Raw genomic sequence first — 14,235 nt, 5'->3', positions numbered from 1 at the left:
GGCAGCTTGGGCACATCGCCTGGAGACAGCTTTATACAACAGAGGCTTTATAGGAGGGGCTGAAGGAGCTCTGTGGACTGTGTAGCAGGGAATCCTAGTTAGCATGGAATCCTCCAAAGGGTGGTACCAGATGGGAGGATGCCTGTAAGGGCAAGGTTTGCCCTGAATCACATCTTTCTCAGTCCAGATACAAGTGGGATGTGTGGAATTGGATGCAGGCTGTCAGGTAGGACTTACACCAATCAAAGCAAGTCATTACTCCCTGCTGCTGGAGGCGGGCAGACTAATCTCAGATACCCTCCCTTGCCCAGGCCCATAGATCAGAAAACAGGGGCACTGAGAGTTCACCTTTCAGCATGAGTTCAGGGGCCTGCTACTTGAGCTTATTAAAAATTGCCATTTGAACTAACAATTTGCCGACAAGGTTCTTGTGCAGTGATTAAGGCCACAGGAGGTCTCGAGAAGAAAATTGCTTGTTTGGGTCATGCCAGAAGTATGTGCAGCTCCGGCTTCCTTGGGAGAGTGATCTGGAGGCTTGGTTCTTTCTGCAGCCTGGTTGGTCCCTCGTCCTTTCTTCTCTCATTACCGCAGTAGTGGGCACGGAGGAAGGGCTTACTAGCTGCTGGTAAATTTGCTCCTTCCTGTGAAGTTGCACAGGTTGGCAGCTGGGGGCAGGGGATGGTGCTTTAGGTTGGGGTTTGTGATAACTATTCCCTGGTCCTGGAAGAGGCATTCGTTACCCTGAGAGCAGAGCTGGGGGGTGCGTTACAGGGAGCCTTGGGGGTGATGTCGGGGGCAGTCAGCAAAGACAGCTGTCCCCTGAGAGCTGGGCCCCCTCCTAGACGTTGTAGAGGTGGGACGGGGAGACTCCCTCCCAGGCTCCTTCTGCTTGTGTGATTCTCTGCCTCTGCACAGCGCAGGCCACTTTAGATACCCTTTTCTCTCCCGTGAGAATGAGAATGTTAGCTTACTGAGGGCAGAGATTGTCTCATTCCTGGTCTCCCCTTGTGGCTGATACAATGCCTGGTGCACAGTAGGTGCTCAATAAATGCTCATCGATTGATTTGCTGAGGTTTGTCATTCAGAGGGAATGGACTTCTAGGTTTAAAGCCACAGTGAATAGTAGAGATTGGACAGATGAAGAACTGAAGCCCAGAGAGGTTAAGAAGACTTTCCCATGGTCACACAGCTAGTGTATGATAGAGACAGCACTGGAACCCAGACCTTCTGAATTCAGGTCCAAGACTCTTCTGGGAGAAGGAAATGACTAGCGTAGAGGCAATGTTGGAAGAGAGGAGAGCCCTAGGTCTGGAATTCCAAGGCTGCTCGATACTCCCGAGGTGACCTTAGGCAAAGCACTTAACATCTCTGGGACTCAGTTTCTTCATATGTGAAATGAGGGGATTGGCTGGTACAACCTCAGAGGCCCCCCTTAATTCTAGATTCCATATGTTGGTCACAGAGAGAGGCAGCAGCTGTCAGGAGGGAATGTGGTACAGCATAATTATCCTCAACTTGAGAGTTGGAAAACCAGAGTTCCAGCTCTGGCTTTAAAAAAAAAATGCATTCACTGGCTGTGTGAACTTTGCTAGGTCATTTCCCTTCTCTGTACCTCAGATTCTTTAGGAGATCGCTGAGCTCTAGCCCAGCCCTGATATTCTGGGCTTCTCATCACCAGTTTCAAGAAGCTCTCTCTTGGTTCTTGTTGAGGAAAAAGAGAGGATGTTGATGTTGGCATCCCACCCTCAAAGGCACATCTTGTAGCTTGTGGAAACAACTTTGAAGGGAGGGGAGGGGAGAGAAGGGGCAGTGAGGTCCATGGCTACCAAACAGTCATGGGGTACATGGAGTCCCCCCACAGGAGGCTGAGTGTGCATAGCCCTAGATAGTGATATTAGCCATAGGTTTTGACAGTATTTGTGAAACTGGATTTGATGGCTCAACTGTGTGACCTTTGGCAAGTGACAGCCTCTCTGGGCTTCAGTTTCATCCCTTCAAAATTGAAAGGGATTAGACTAGGTGTCCTTTGAGGTCCTTCCCACCTCCAGATCTATGACCCTAGAGATTACAGATTTTAGCTAGAAGGGACCTTCCTTAGAGGGCATTTGGCAATTTCACTAAAAATAGTAATAATAAATCTCTTTTTATCATAAACTTAATAAACATCTGTGAACATTTCAAAATATAAAGAAGAATGGGGGGAGGGGAGAAAGGTGACTTTATGAAACAGAAGTTTTGACATATTCGCTTTTCTACTGTCTATGTCTTAGGGAGATTTTTTTTTCTTTTTTGCCAGAGAATGGTATTATTCAAATCCAGCCGTCTATTTCCAATACTGACCTGCTTGTCCTTGACTCTCTTCTGAACAGCCCTTTTCTCTTCTTTATTTTTAAAAACATCTTTTTAAAATTTTTAACATTTTTTCTTTTTAAATTTTGATTTCCAAATTCTCTCCCTCCTTCCCACTCCTTCCCCCACCCACTGAGAAGGCAAACAATATTATAGCAAGCATACATGTGAAATCATACAAAACATATTTCCATATTAGCCGTATTCCAAAAAAAACCAAGAAAAATAAAGTGGGAAAGTTATACTTCAATTTGTATTCAGAGTTCATCAATTCTCTCTCTGGAGGTGAATAGCATTTTTCATTATGTGTCCTTTGGAATTGTCTTGGATCCTTGTACTGGTTAAAGCCAAGTCTTTCACTGTTGATCATCATTACAACATTGCTCATTTCACTTTGTATCAGTTCATACAGGCCTTGCCATGTTTTTCTAAAACCAGACCCTCATCATTTCACCACAGCACAATAGTACTACATTACAGCCATTTTCCAACTGATGAGCATCCCTTCAATTTCCAATCCTTTGCCACCACAAAAGGAGTGCTATAAATATTTATTTTTCCTTTTTCTTTGATCTCTTTGGGATACAGATGTAATAGTGTTGTTGCTGAGTGAAAGGGTATGCACAGTGTCATAGCCCTTTAGGCGTATTTCCAAATTCTTCTCCAGAATGGTAGTATCAGTTCACTAATCTACCAACAATTCATTAGTGTCCCTACTTTTCCCCCAACCCCTTCAGCATTTGTCATTTCTAATAGGTATCAGGTGGTACCTTGGAATTATTTTCATTTGCCTTTTTCTAATTGATAGTGATTAAAATATTTTTTTTTCATAGATGGCTTTGATTTCTTCTGAAAACTGCCTGCTTTTATCATTTGACCATTTATCAATTGGGGAATTATTGGCTCTTATCAATTGGCTCTTCTTTTTATAAATTTGACTCAATTCTATACTCAGTATATATATATATATATATATATATAGTTGAGAAATGAGGTTTGTATTGGAAAAATTTGCTGTAAACATATTTTGATATTACTTTATTGTCTATAATACCTTTTAGTGAAATGTAGTTCCTCTGATTATCTCCTTAATTAGGTTTATTTTTGCTTTTGCCTCTTTATTTTAACTTGGTATGTCTTTCTGGTTCAAATTTTTCTCTTGTATAAAACATACTTTTGGATTCTGGTTTCTAATCTGGTTTCTAATTCTGCTTCTGTTTTGACATTCATAGTTATGATTACTATGTATTTCCCTCCATCCCATTTTTTTCTATTTCTTCTTCTTTCTCTTTTTATTCTGTCCCTCCTCAAGAGCCTATTTTGCTTCTAATCATGGCCTCCATTAATCCACTTTCCCTTTTATCATCTCTTCCCCCCTTCTCTTATTGTCTTCACCTCCTATTTCCCTATTGGGTAAGTTACATTTCTACACATAACTCTAATTCATATTCTCTCTCTCTCTCTCTCTCTCTCTCTCTTTCTCCCCCTTCCCTCTTTGAACTACTCTAATGAGAAGGATTCAAGCATTGCCTGCCCCACCCCATTTTCCCCTCCATTGTAAAAGCCTCTTTTATGTAAGAAAAATTTCCTTATTCTACCTCTCTCTTCCCCCTCCTCCCAGTGCCTCCCTCTTTCTCACCCCTTCATTTTTTTTGAGTTCATTCTAGTATAATGGACTTACATCTGTGCCCTCTGTCTCTATAAACTCTTTAAATGCCCTAATAATAATACAGTTCTTAGGAGCCCTTATTTGTCCTTCACTCACAGAGGACCAACATGATATCAAGATGTTGGGGTCAGTGTACAGTGTGTCTGGCTGTGGCTGATTATACCAATATGGGCTTGGAAGGAGTTCTGTGTACCATCTTCCCATGTAAACAGTTTGACTTTATTTAGACCCTTATGGTTACTGTTGCTTCTCTTGAGTTTTCTGGTTGAATTTCAGATTTTCTGTTCAGCTCTGGTCTTTTCATCAGGATTACTTGGAAGTCCTCTATTTCGTTAAATATAAGCATTCCCGCAGAAGGATTATGTTCCGTTTTTCTGGGTAGGATATTTTTGGTTTTATTCCTAGCTCCTTTGCTTTCTGTAATATCATATTCCAAGCCCTCTATTCCTTTAGCATGAAAGCTGCTAAATCTTCTGTGATTGAATGGTTTCTTTTTGGTTGCTTGAAGTATTTTCTCTTTGACCTGGAAGCTCTCGAATTTGGCTATCAGATTCCTGGGAGTTTTCATTTTGGGATCTCTTTCAGGAGGGGATGGGTGGATTCTTTCAATTTTGATTTGACCCTCTGGATCTAAGATATCAGGGAAGTTTTCCTTGGCATAATTTCTTGAAATTGTATATCTAGGCTTTTTTTTTTTTAACCATGGCTTTCAGAGAGTCCAAGAATTTTAAAATTGTCTTTCCTGGATCTATTTTCCAAGACAGTTGTTTTTCTTGATGAGATAGTTCACACTTTCTCCTATATTTTCATTCTTTTGACTTTGTTTTATTGTTGCTATTGTTGTTGTTGTTCTGATGTCTCATGGAATTTTTAGCTTCTGCTTGGCCAAATCTAATTTTTAAGGAATAATTTCTTCAGTGAGATTTTGTATGTCTTTTTCCACCTGGTCAATTCTGCTTTTGTTCTTCAGTGAATTTTTTTCCCTTCCCTTTCCATTTGGCCTATTCTGTTTTTTAAGGTGTTATTTTCTTCACTCCTTTTTTTGGGTGCCTCTTTTACCAAGCTGTTAATTCTCTTTTCAAAATTTTCTGACATCACTCATTTCTTTCCCCATTTTTTCCTCTACCACTCTTACCTCTTTCTTTAAGTCTTCCAGAAATTCTTGTTGGGCTTGGGTCCAATTAGCATTTTTCTTTGAGACTTTGTTTGTAGCTATTTTCACATTGTTGTCTTCTTCTGAGTTTCCATCTTGGTCTTCCCCATAACCTTGGTCGTTTTTTATGGTCAAATTCTTTCATTGTTGTTGTTTGCTCATTTTTTTCCAGTATATTTCTTGACTTTGAATTTTATGTTAAAGGTGGTCTCTGCTCTCCTGTGAGTGTGGAGGCACTGTCTCAAGCTTCAGGCTGTTTTGTGATGCTGTTTTCAGAGATAGTTCTGGAGGTCTGAAAGTTTTTGGTGCTTCCAAGGAGATGTGTTTCAGGGTGGAATGTGGTCATTGCTTTCGTGGTCTGTGCTCTGATCTTTACCCAGGAAGGGCCCCTAGTCTCCTGAAGTCACAAGCACTGGTGATCTCTTTGCCTTGAAACTGTGACTTAGGCTCCTGCTCCCTCGTGACCAACACCCAATGTTCCTCCCCACCCTGGAACTATGACCCAGAATTGTGTATGGGCAGTGTCAGCTGCACCCAGAGCCAGCCAAGGGTTCCCTGTAGCCTCTTTTTGCCCAGTAGTTAGACCCCCTTACAGTCTCTGGGCTGAGAGAGTCTGAATCCACAATTGCTGCTGCTGCCGTGTGGAGCCTGGATAGTCCCCCCGGCCCCTCACACACTTTCCTGTTGACCTCTTCAGTTTTCTTAGGCAGGAGAAATATCCCAGCCTGGCCTTTTGCTGGCTCTGCTACTCCAAAATTTGATTTGAGGTGTTATTTTTAAGTTGTTTAGAGGGGAATGTTGGGGAGATCAGCTGGGTCCCATCATCTACTCTGCCATCTTGGCTCTGCCCCCTACCAGATGGTAAATTTTCTCTTCTTTATTTTTTAAGATGATTAACTGATGCTCACTTCTTCCTTTTCCTCTTTATCCCTTCATTTTGCAGAGGAAGAAGCTGAGGCCTTGGGAGGTTAAGCCTTGACACTTAGAGAACCAAAACTGAGCCAGGATTTGAATCTTGCTCTGCTTCTCCCACTGCAGCTTCCTCAAGGCCTAGAGCTAGGTCATGAAGGTTCTTTCTAGCTCTGTGTCCTATGAACACATTTGATTTTTATCAGGGCCACAGGTGTTTTGGTTATGGACATAGCAAGTGCTACCTCCAATCTCTAAGAGCATCCGCAATCTTTGCTTGGACCAGAGAGTTCCCATCGAGAATGATGCGGAGCTTACATTTCCTGTCCTGCAGCCAGTGTGGCGGTAGTAGATTGAGTTTCTCCAAAGCTGATCCTTGGCTCCTGGAGTCTGTGGTTCTTGTGGTTTGGGTCATGCTTTTGCTATTTAAAGTCTATAAGTCTATTCGATGATGAGGATCAATGATCAGCATGCTGACTTTGGAGTCAGAGCACGGTTCAAATCCCATGCCTTCCTCTTCACTAGTTTGTCACCTTGTAGCTCATTTGACTTCCTTGTGCCTCAATTTCTTCATTTGTAAAACAAGTCAAAGGGAATTGGACCTTCCTATTTGAGTCCTAAATATGGAAGCCTCTGAAGTTACCTCTCTGAGGCAGGCACTGTGCCAGGCAGGGATACAGGCAAAAAAGAAGTCTGCCACCGAGCCGATTGCATTCTACTAGGAAGCGGGGTGGGGGTGGGGTACAAAAGGGACAGCAATATGTTGATCCCAAATATAGACAAAGTTCTTTCATGAGGAGGAGTGTACTAACAAATGGGGGGATCAGGAAGGGAGTGGCCCTTGAGCTGAGACTGCAGTGTATCTAGGGTTCCAAGAGGTGGAGGTGAGGAGGGCCAGCCTTGGCAAATACAGGAGATGTAGGAGAGAACATTAAATAGGCCAGTTTTGGACTCTAGAGCATAGACCCATAAACCCCCATGGGTGGCACGATTAGAAGTCATTCTAGAATGATAAGTTAAGCTAGATTTGGAAAGATGTTAAAAGCCAATAGGAAACATTTGCTTTTTATCCTGATGGCCATAGGAAGTCCTCGAAGGTTCAAGAGGGAGGGGAGTGACATGTGCTTCAGGAAAGTCACTTGGACAGCTCGTAATCTGTGATTCTGTGAGCCTCTAAGGCAGCCAAGCCTGGTAGAAATGACTCTGCCCAGTTAGGAACTCTGCAGAAGATGATTGGTGAGGATGGGGAGAGCCTGGAGGCAGGAGATCTAGAAGAGAAGCTTGTTTCTCATATAGATCAACTCACCTCTCTCAGCCTTGGTTTCCTCACCAGCTAAATCAGATTCTTGCTCTCCCATGCTTTCCTCCTCCCTCAGCTCACAGGATGGTTTTATAGAAAACACCTTAGGTCCAGAGAGGTAGCAAGTGCCATGATCCTGATAATTGGATGTCAGGATCATGTTTCTAAATAAAATGAGCTTCCAGTCTCCCCTGGAGCTGTGAATGACTGTTATATTTGCAAGAAGCCTGGCTTTTTTTTTTTGTTTTAAGTTCCTCCTTCCCTTCCCCAATGTCTTCCTGCCCCAACTTCCAGGCCGAAATCGAAAGCATCCGAGATTATGGGACTCGTTCAGAATCACAGAGTAAAGAGCTGGCAAATGACCCGAATTCACTGGCGGCTCAAAACACTTCGGTCAGCTCCTTCTCTGGACAGCTGGGGTTCCACTGAGAATCTCTTTTCTTACTCTCCTCTCCAAGTTTAACAATGAGTGGAACAGTTGGAGGAGCCTAGGTCAAGGGCAGAGCATTGGGAGCTGGGCTGCCAGCCACGTTGGGGAGATGGTGGCTCTTCTTTCTTTGTAACTGATGGGAAGATTTTGCTTTCAACAGGGCTTGAAGAGAATCCTCAAGTGGTGTCCATTGTGAGGGAGCCAGAGGAAGGCCTCGGAGGGCTAACCTGCTTCTCCATCGAAGACTTCTTTTTCACCGGGCCTCCTCCTTTGGTCAAAGACATCATTGGTATGTACCAATTCCTGTTTTTACCCTTGGCTTATGAGGACATGGGGGTGGGATTTCAGGTACTAGGCAGTGGTCCTGGGCAGATGACTAGGAGAGGAGGCATGGCAAGGTGGTAGATGCTTTTTCTAAGGTTGAGATATGAAATATACAGAACCCTTGATTAATTCCTACTTTGAAGCATCTCCTCTCCTTGCTGCTAAATAGCTTCTGGCCATCCTCTCTGTGGATTTTCCCATGTGTCCTTGCACTCATATCTGTGAGCTGCCATTGCTGGAGCCTCCCCCAAGGCAAACATTTCAGGCCTGGCACCCGGAATCCAGGATCTCCAGGTTGCTTCCAAAGTTCACCTACATGAACTCCATTTGACCCAAGAATTCGTTTGGCCTCATTTAGGTCTGGAGTCCCACTGGGAGTCTGAAAACTGGTGTTTACTCACACACGTTGAACAGCTCCAATGGGGACCGTGGAGAGGGAGCTCTTGGCCATGTTGCTGTTTCTGTGATGGGTTTCCGTAAGCCTTCTTGTTGAATTGTCTGGTAATGACCTCATTGCTTGCTGTGTTTGTAAAAGAATGTACAATTGCTGCCAGAGACCCCTCACTAGGGAGATGGGAAACCAGCACTGAAAAGGAGGCCTGACCTAGATCCTGTGCCTGTACTGGGTGGCAGGCTCTCAGCCTTAGCATCTGCCTAGTGACTCACCCACCTTGCCTCCCGGCCACTTTAGAATTGTGAGAAAGAACCCTCTTGCATCCTACAAGGAAATGTCGGAGAAATTTCCTTTTCGCTCTGTCGTCCTGGGACTGAAGTTCAGAGGCCCGTCTGCCTTCCTGGGCTAATGGTGCAGCAGTGAGGGAGTTTGGAATGAGGTTTCTAGCTTTGAGCCCCTGACCCTCGGGTCACTAGGTTCTGGGAATGTCGGACAGCCAGTGAGACTCAAATCACTTGGGAAATAGCTTTGCTATATCTTTTTATGTTTTGGAGTGACATCAGAGTTGGGAAAAACCATGAGTCGCTCTTGGGTGAGTAGTGAAGATGACCACAAATTCATTGGAAATGCATAAGAGATAGCATAGTATAGCCAGAGGACCAGAGTTCAAATCCTGCCTCTGACACTTAATCTACCCATATCACTTGGACAAGTCATTGAGCCTGTCTGGGTCTTAGTTTCCCCTTCTATAAAATAAGTGGGTTGGAGCATCTGGCCCCTAAGGTTTATTATCCTACAAACTCCATGGAGGACATACATGCTGATTCCTAATGTTTATGTCAAGTAAGAGAGAATTCAGAAACTCCCTGTATTTCCCAGTTGCCAGACCAGAAAACATGGGGTTGACCCCCGCATGTGTACTAATGAAATGCACATGTTTCTGGGGTATAGTCATCACTTTTTTCTAGTTATTCTGGCTGCTACTATTACTTTTTGTGATTTGGTATACAATGGGGCCTTTGGACAGGTCCTAAGACCTGGTAGCTGGACTATGCTTGGTAAATGATGATCACCTTTTCTTCTTTTCCCTTTCTTGGGGCCGCTCCATCATTTAGAACTCTTGACTTCCAAATGTGTCCTTCTATTCCTTTGCCCTCTGACCCAAAGGGAAAAAAAAAGCAGCCAAAGAGGAGGAGTTGTAGTGATCATATATCCTAATTTTCTCATTTTTTAATTGAGGAAATAGGTCACAGAAAGATTTTCTCACAATACTACTACTATTTCGAATTCCAAGGGACTTCTTCACTCCTTTGCAAACAGTCCTTCCTTGGCAGTATGCAATACTAACATATGTATTTCTAGTACAGATATCCTGCACTGGTTAAAATAAATGTAAAATTCTAAGCTTGGGACCAAAAAATCAATTGCACATACTAAGATGAAGAAGTCTAGAAAATAGTTGGTGTGAACACAATGTAAAGATTTTAGGGGACAACAAACTCAGTATGAGATCTCCAGCTATGATTTCACGGCCAAAAGAGAAAGTAATCTTGGGCTGAATTAATCAATGGGTATTTATTCAGAAAGGCATCATGTTCAGAATAAGAGAGCTGTTGGTCTTATGGAGCTGTGCCCTGCTGAGACCTGACCTTTTGGGGCCTTGTGTTCAGTTCTGGGCACTCCCATTTAGACAATGGTAAGCTGGAGAGTGTCTACCAGAGGGTGACTAGTAGGTTGTAGGGACCTCGGGTTTCTTCCATGTGAGGATCAAGTAAAGAAAGTATAGATGTTTACCTGGTAGAACAGAAGTAAGAGAATATGATAACTGTCTTCAAGTCTTTGATAGCTGATTCACATGAAGTGCCTTGCACACAGTAGGTGCTTAATACATGCATGTTGATTTCTTTTTTCCCCACTTGGTCCCAGAAGCTAAAAATTAGACCAGTGAGTCGAAGCTGTAGGGAGTCAGATTTTGGCTTGATGTGAGGAAAACTACCCACCAAAGTATCTCAGAATGGAATGGGCTAACTTTCGGGAGGTAGTGACCAGTAGATATTGTCAAATGAAGGGTGTTGCAGATGGGATTTTTGGTCAGGGGAGGCCTCTGAGCTTTTTGTAACCTTTCAGATTCTGGGATTCTCTATTATGAAGGATACATTTTGGCTACCCTGGTCCCCAGTGATTACTCTCTTATTAGAATGTAGGCACCTTTGAGCAGGGATTTTAAAATTCATTCTTTTTCTGTTCCCAGTGCCTAGCACCATTCCAGGGCCTATAGTAGGTGCTTAATAAATGCTTATAGTTTGATTAGTCTCACATGTGGTCTGTGCTGTGCCAATTGACACTTGATTCTATGTGTTCTCATATTTCTTGTTGGTCCAGCTTGTTAGGACTTGTCTCCCCAACTAGTCCCATGCTTGTTGAGTTTGAAGATGATGTCTGTACCATTTAAACTCTTTTGACCTGCTTAGTGATTGGATACTCAGGGCACATAGTTGTAATTCTACCAGTGCATATAAATTGTTGGGTTTCTAGGGACAGATGAATGAACACTCCATTGTTTTGACTGACCTAGATTACCGGGAGCTTTGTAAGGTGTGTGTGTGTGTGTGTGTGTGTGTGTGTGTGTGTGTGTTGGGGGGTGTAATGGACCATATCATTATCGCATGCTAAGTACTCTGAGCCTCTGCAGTCATTGCAATAACTTGAGGAAGTCTTCACTGGGCACTTGGGCTTTTTGTCTTTAATGAACTGGGAGGCAAACACTAGCTTGTGGTCCTTCTCATCTAGTGATTTCCCTCCTGACTGTGAAGTGCTATATCTTCTTCAACTTTATTTCGTTATCTAGAAAAATGGAGTCAATTGTCCTGCCAAAGTACCATAAATGACAGTATTTAGACCCAAGTGAAAAATACTCTATCACCATGCCTTCCCCATGCCTTCATTTCCTCAACACCTTCTGTCTGCTCAACTCTTGTAGTACAGCAGAATGACTAGTTCCCTCTAAGCACCAAACACAGTGGTCTTTTCTTTTTCCTTGCTAGTCCTTCCTGGACCTTGCCATTTGCCCTGCTTCTGCCCCTGCCCATGAACCATCGCACCTTCCTACCTGCCGTGAACTGAACGTGGACTCGAGCCTTCCTTTATGTGTTGTTTCTCTTCATTAGGATGTGACCTCCTTGACAGCGTGTGTCTCCATTTTCTCTTTTGTATCTCCAGTGCTGGGCATGACATCTGAGTTTAATTAACCATTTTCCCTCTCCATTCCTTTCCTTGGGTTCTCTGCTGTTTCTGACCTGATTGGCCACTCTTTTCTCTTTCCTTCCTCAGCTTGGTTATGGCTTAGCTATGGTTATGATTAGTAGTCACCAGTGTTCCCAGATGAGATTTTCTTTCCCGTTCCCTTTCTCTGATGTCATAGCTAATCAGTGGTCATGTCCTGTCAACTCCCCCTTCACTCCATCTGGCCTGTGGTCCTCCTTTTTATCCCTGCTGTCATCACCCTGATATAGGCATTCATTGCCACCTTTAAGAACTAACGTAAAGCCGCTCAACACATCTTCTGAGCTCCATTTTTCTTCCCCCATGCCCTCTTCATCCCACCATACAGGACACCTCAACATTTCCTGCATCCCTCCGTGCTTTCTTGCCTCTGTGACTTCACTAATGCCATTCTCTATATCTCAAATGCTCTTCACTCCCATCCATGCCAGTTGAAATTCTTCCTAGCCCAGCTGAAATTCTGTGTCCCTTCTGAAGCCTTCAATGACACTCACTTCCACCAGCTCAGTCAATCCCCATGTTCAGTCTACTGGGAAGAGGTCTGGACATGGTGTCAGATAAACTGGATTCAAGTCCTGGTTTAGATACTTACTATTGGAGTTAAAAGTTTGAGTGAGTACTTTTCCTGGGCATCTAGGTGGTGCAGTGGATAGAGCGCTGGGCTTGGAATCAGGAAGACTCATCCTCCTGAGTTCAAATCCAGCCTCAGACACTTATTAGCTGTTTGACCCTGGACAAGTCATTTCACCCTGTTTGCCTCAGTTTCCTCATCTGTAAAATGAACTAGAGAAGGTCCAGTACTGCTGTCAGGAGGACCCCAAATGGGAGACTCAACAACATTTCTGAGCCTCTTTTTCTTCATCTGTAACATGAAGCATAGAGCTCTCTCTCTGTCTACCAAGAATCCAACAAATGAGAGATTATAAGAGGTCTTCCAAAACACCTGGTTTACCTTCCACCCAAGGGCTTCCCCCCCCCACCCCGCTGCCTCCCTGCCATGTCCTCAGAAATGAAAATCTTCTTTCTCACTGAGGCCAACCATTCCAGTGTTGATTCACTCTAATTAAGCATTTCCTTATGGTGAGCTGACATCTTCTTCCTTGTATTTTCTACTTCGTGGCTCTAGTCCTGCAATCCAGTGCCAGTAGAACAAATTCTTTTTCCTGAATGCCCTTCACTTACTTTAAGACTGCTATCATGTCCTCTCTAATTCATCTCTCCTCAAGATCATACGTCCTCAAGTCCTTCAGGGGATCCTTGGGTGATATGATTTCCAGGCCCCTCACAAGGTGATCACTCACCAGTGGATGGAAGTCAGTTCATTCATTTTTCAGTCAGACTCTTCAGGACTCCATTTGGGGTTTTCTTGGCAAAGACTGAAATGGTTTCCCACTTCCAGCTCATGTTACAGATGAGGAAACTGAGGCAAACAGGGTAAAGTGACTTGCCCAGAGTCACACAGCCAATAAGTGTCTCAGACCTGATTTGAACTCAGGTTCTCCTGACTCCACTGAGCCACCTAGCTGCCAATGGAAGTCAGTAGCTTTCTTCAGGGTCATGAAGAACTGAAGATGATAGGACTCCCAAAAGTCATCTGAGGAGGACAGGATTTAGTGAAGCTATTGCCTCTCTCAGTTTTATTTCTCTGCCTCTTTTAATAAAGGCAAAGATGACAGTGACCCTTTTAGCACACTTGTTAACTATTGTTGACCTTGCACATTCACCACAATCCTCAAGTCCTTCCATCTAATCATACTTCTACCATCTTGTACTTGTGACACTGATCCTTTGAACCCAGTGACAGGACTTGGCACTTATCCCTATTCAATTACTCCTTGAAAGGTCAAGATCACTGTTCCTGACTCTTGAGATCTCATTAGAATGAGCAGAGCTGATCCAGGGCATGCCTTGACTCTGCTCCATTCAGGTCATATATGCTTTCATCCAGTTCACTGATAAAAATGTTGAACAAAATTTGCCTAAGTACTGTATTGTGTTGTGAAAAAGACCTTGGTCAGCAGAAGTCATTGGTACCTCTTCTGGCCTTTCACAACTTTGCTAGTCTCTTATGGACTTTGGCATCTTCAGTTGTGGCATCCTTACTTATGAGTATGTATTCTACTCAAGGGTGAGGATGGAGCCCCCCTCAGAACATTCATTGGATTTCAGAGACAGAATAATAGATCTTCGGAATTGGTCCATCCAACCCCTGAATTTTGGAGATAAGGAAACTGAAGCCCAGAGAGTAGAGAGGACTTGCTCAAAGTCACACAGGTCGTAAGCTGGGTGGCTGAGATTTGAACCATGACCTTTGAATGGACTTGAGCAACTGGATAACTGTTTTCAATGATAATTAGAGATTTTCTACTTAGCCCTGGAGGGTACAAAGAGAAACAGTGGGTGGAAGTTGCTAGGAGACCAGTTC

General features: G+C 43.6%; 1 protein-coding gene across 4 annotated transcripts in view; it reads left to right on the top strand.

Moving 5' to 3' along the window:
- LPP (LIM domain containing preferred translocation partner in lipoma) overlaps window positions 1-14,235 on the top strand; it is a 709,534-nt gene that overhangs the window by 45,485 nt on the left and 649,814 nt on the right. For all 4 annotated transcript variants that reach the window (XM_020989038.2, XM_020989040.2, XM_078147348.1 and 1 more), the window contains one exon: window positions 7,971-8,099. The gene's annotated coding sequence lies outside the window, so the exon portion shown is untranslated. The remainder of the gene's footprint in view (window positions 1-7,970; window positions 8,100-14,235) is intronic.

The sequence above is a fragment of the Phascolarctos cinereus genome, unplaced genomic scaffold, assembly GCF_003287225.1.
Source record: "Phascolarctos cinereus isolate Bilbo 61053 unplaced genomic scaffold, phaCin_HiC Scaffold_7;HRSCAF=346, whole genome shotgun sequence".
NCBI classification, from domain to species: domain Eukaryota; kingdom Metazoa; phylum Chordata; class Mammalia; order Diprotodontia; family Phascolarctidae; genus Phascolarctos; species Phascolarctos cinereus.
The sequence above is the reverse complement of the archived record's forward strand: the minus strand, read 5'-3'. Positions and strand labels throughout refer to the sequence as shown.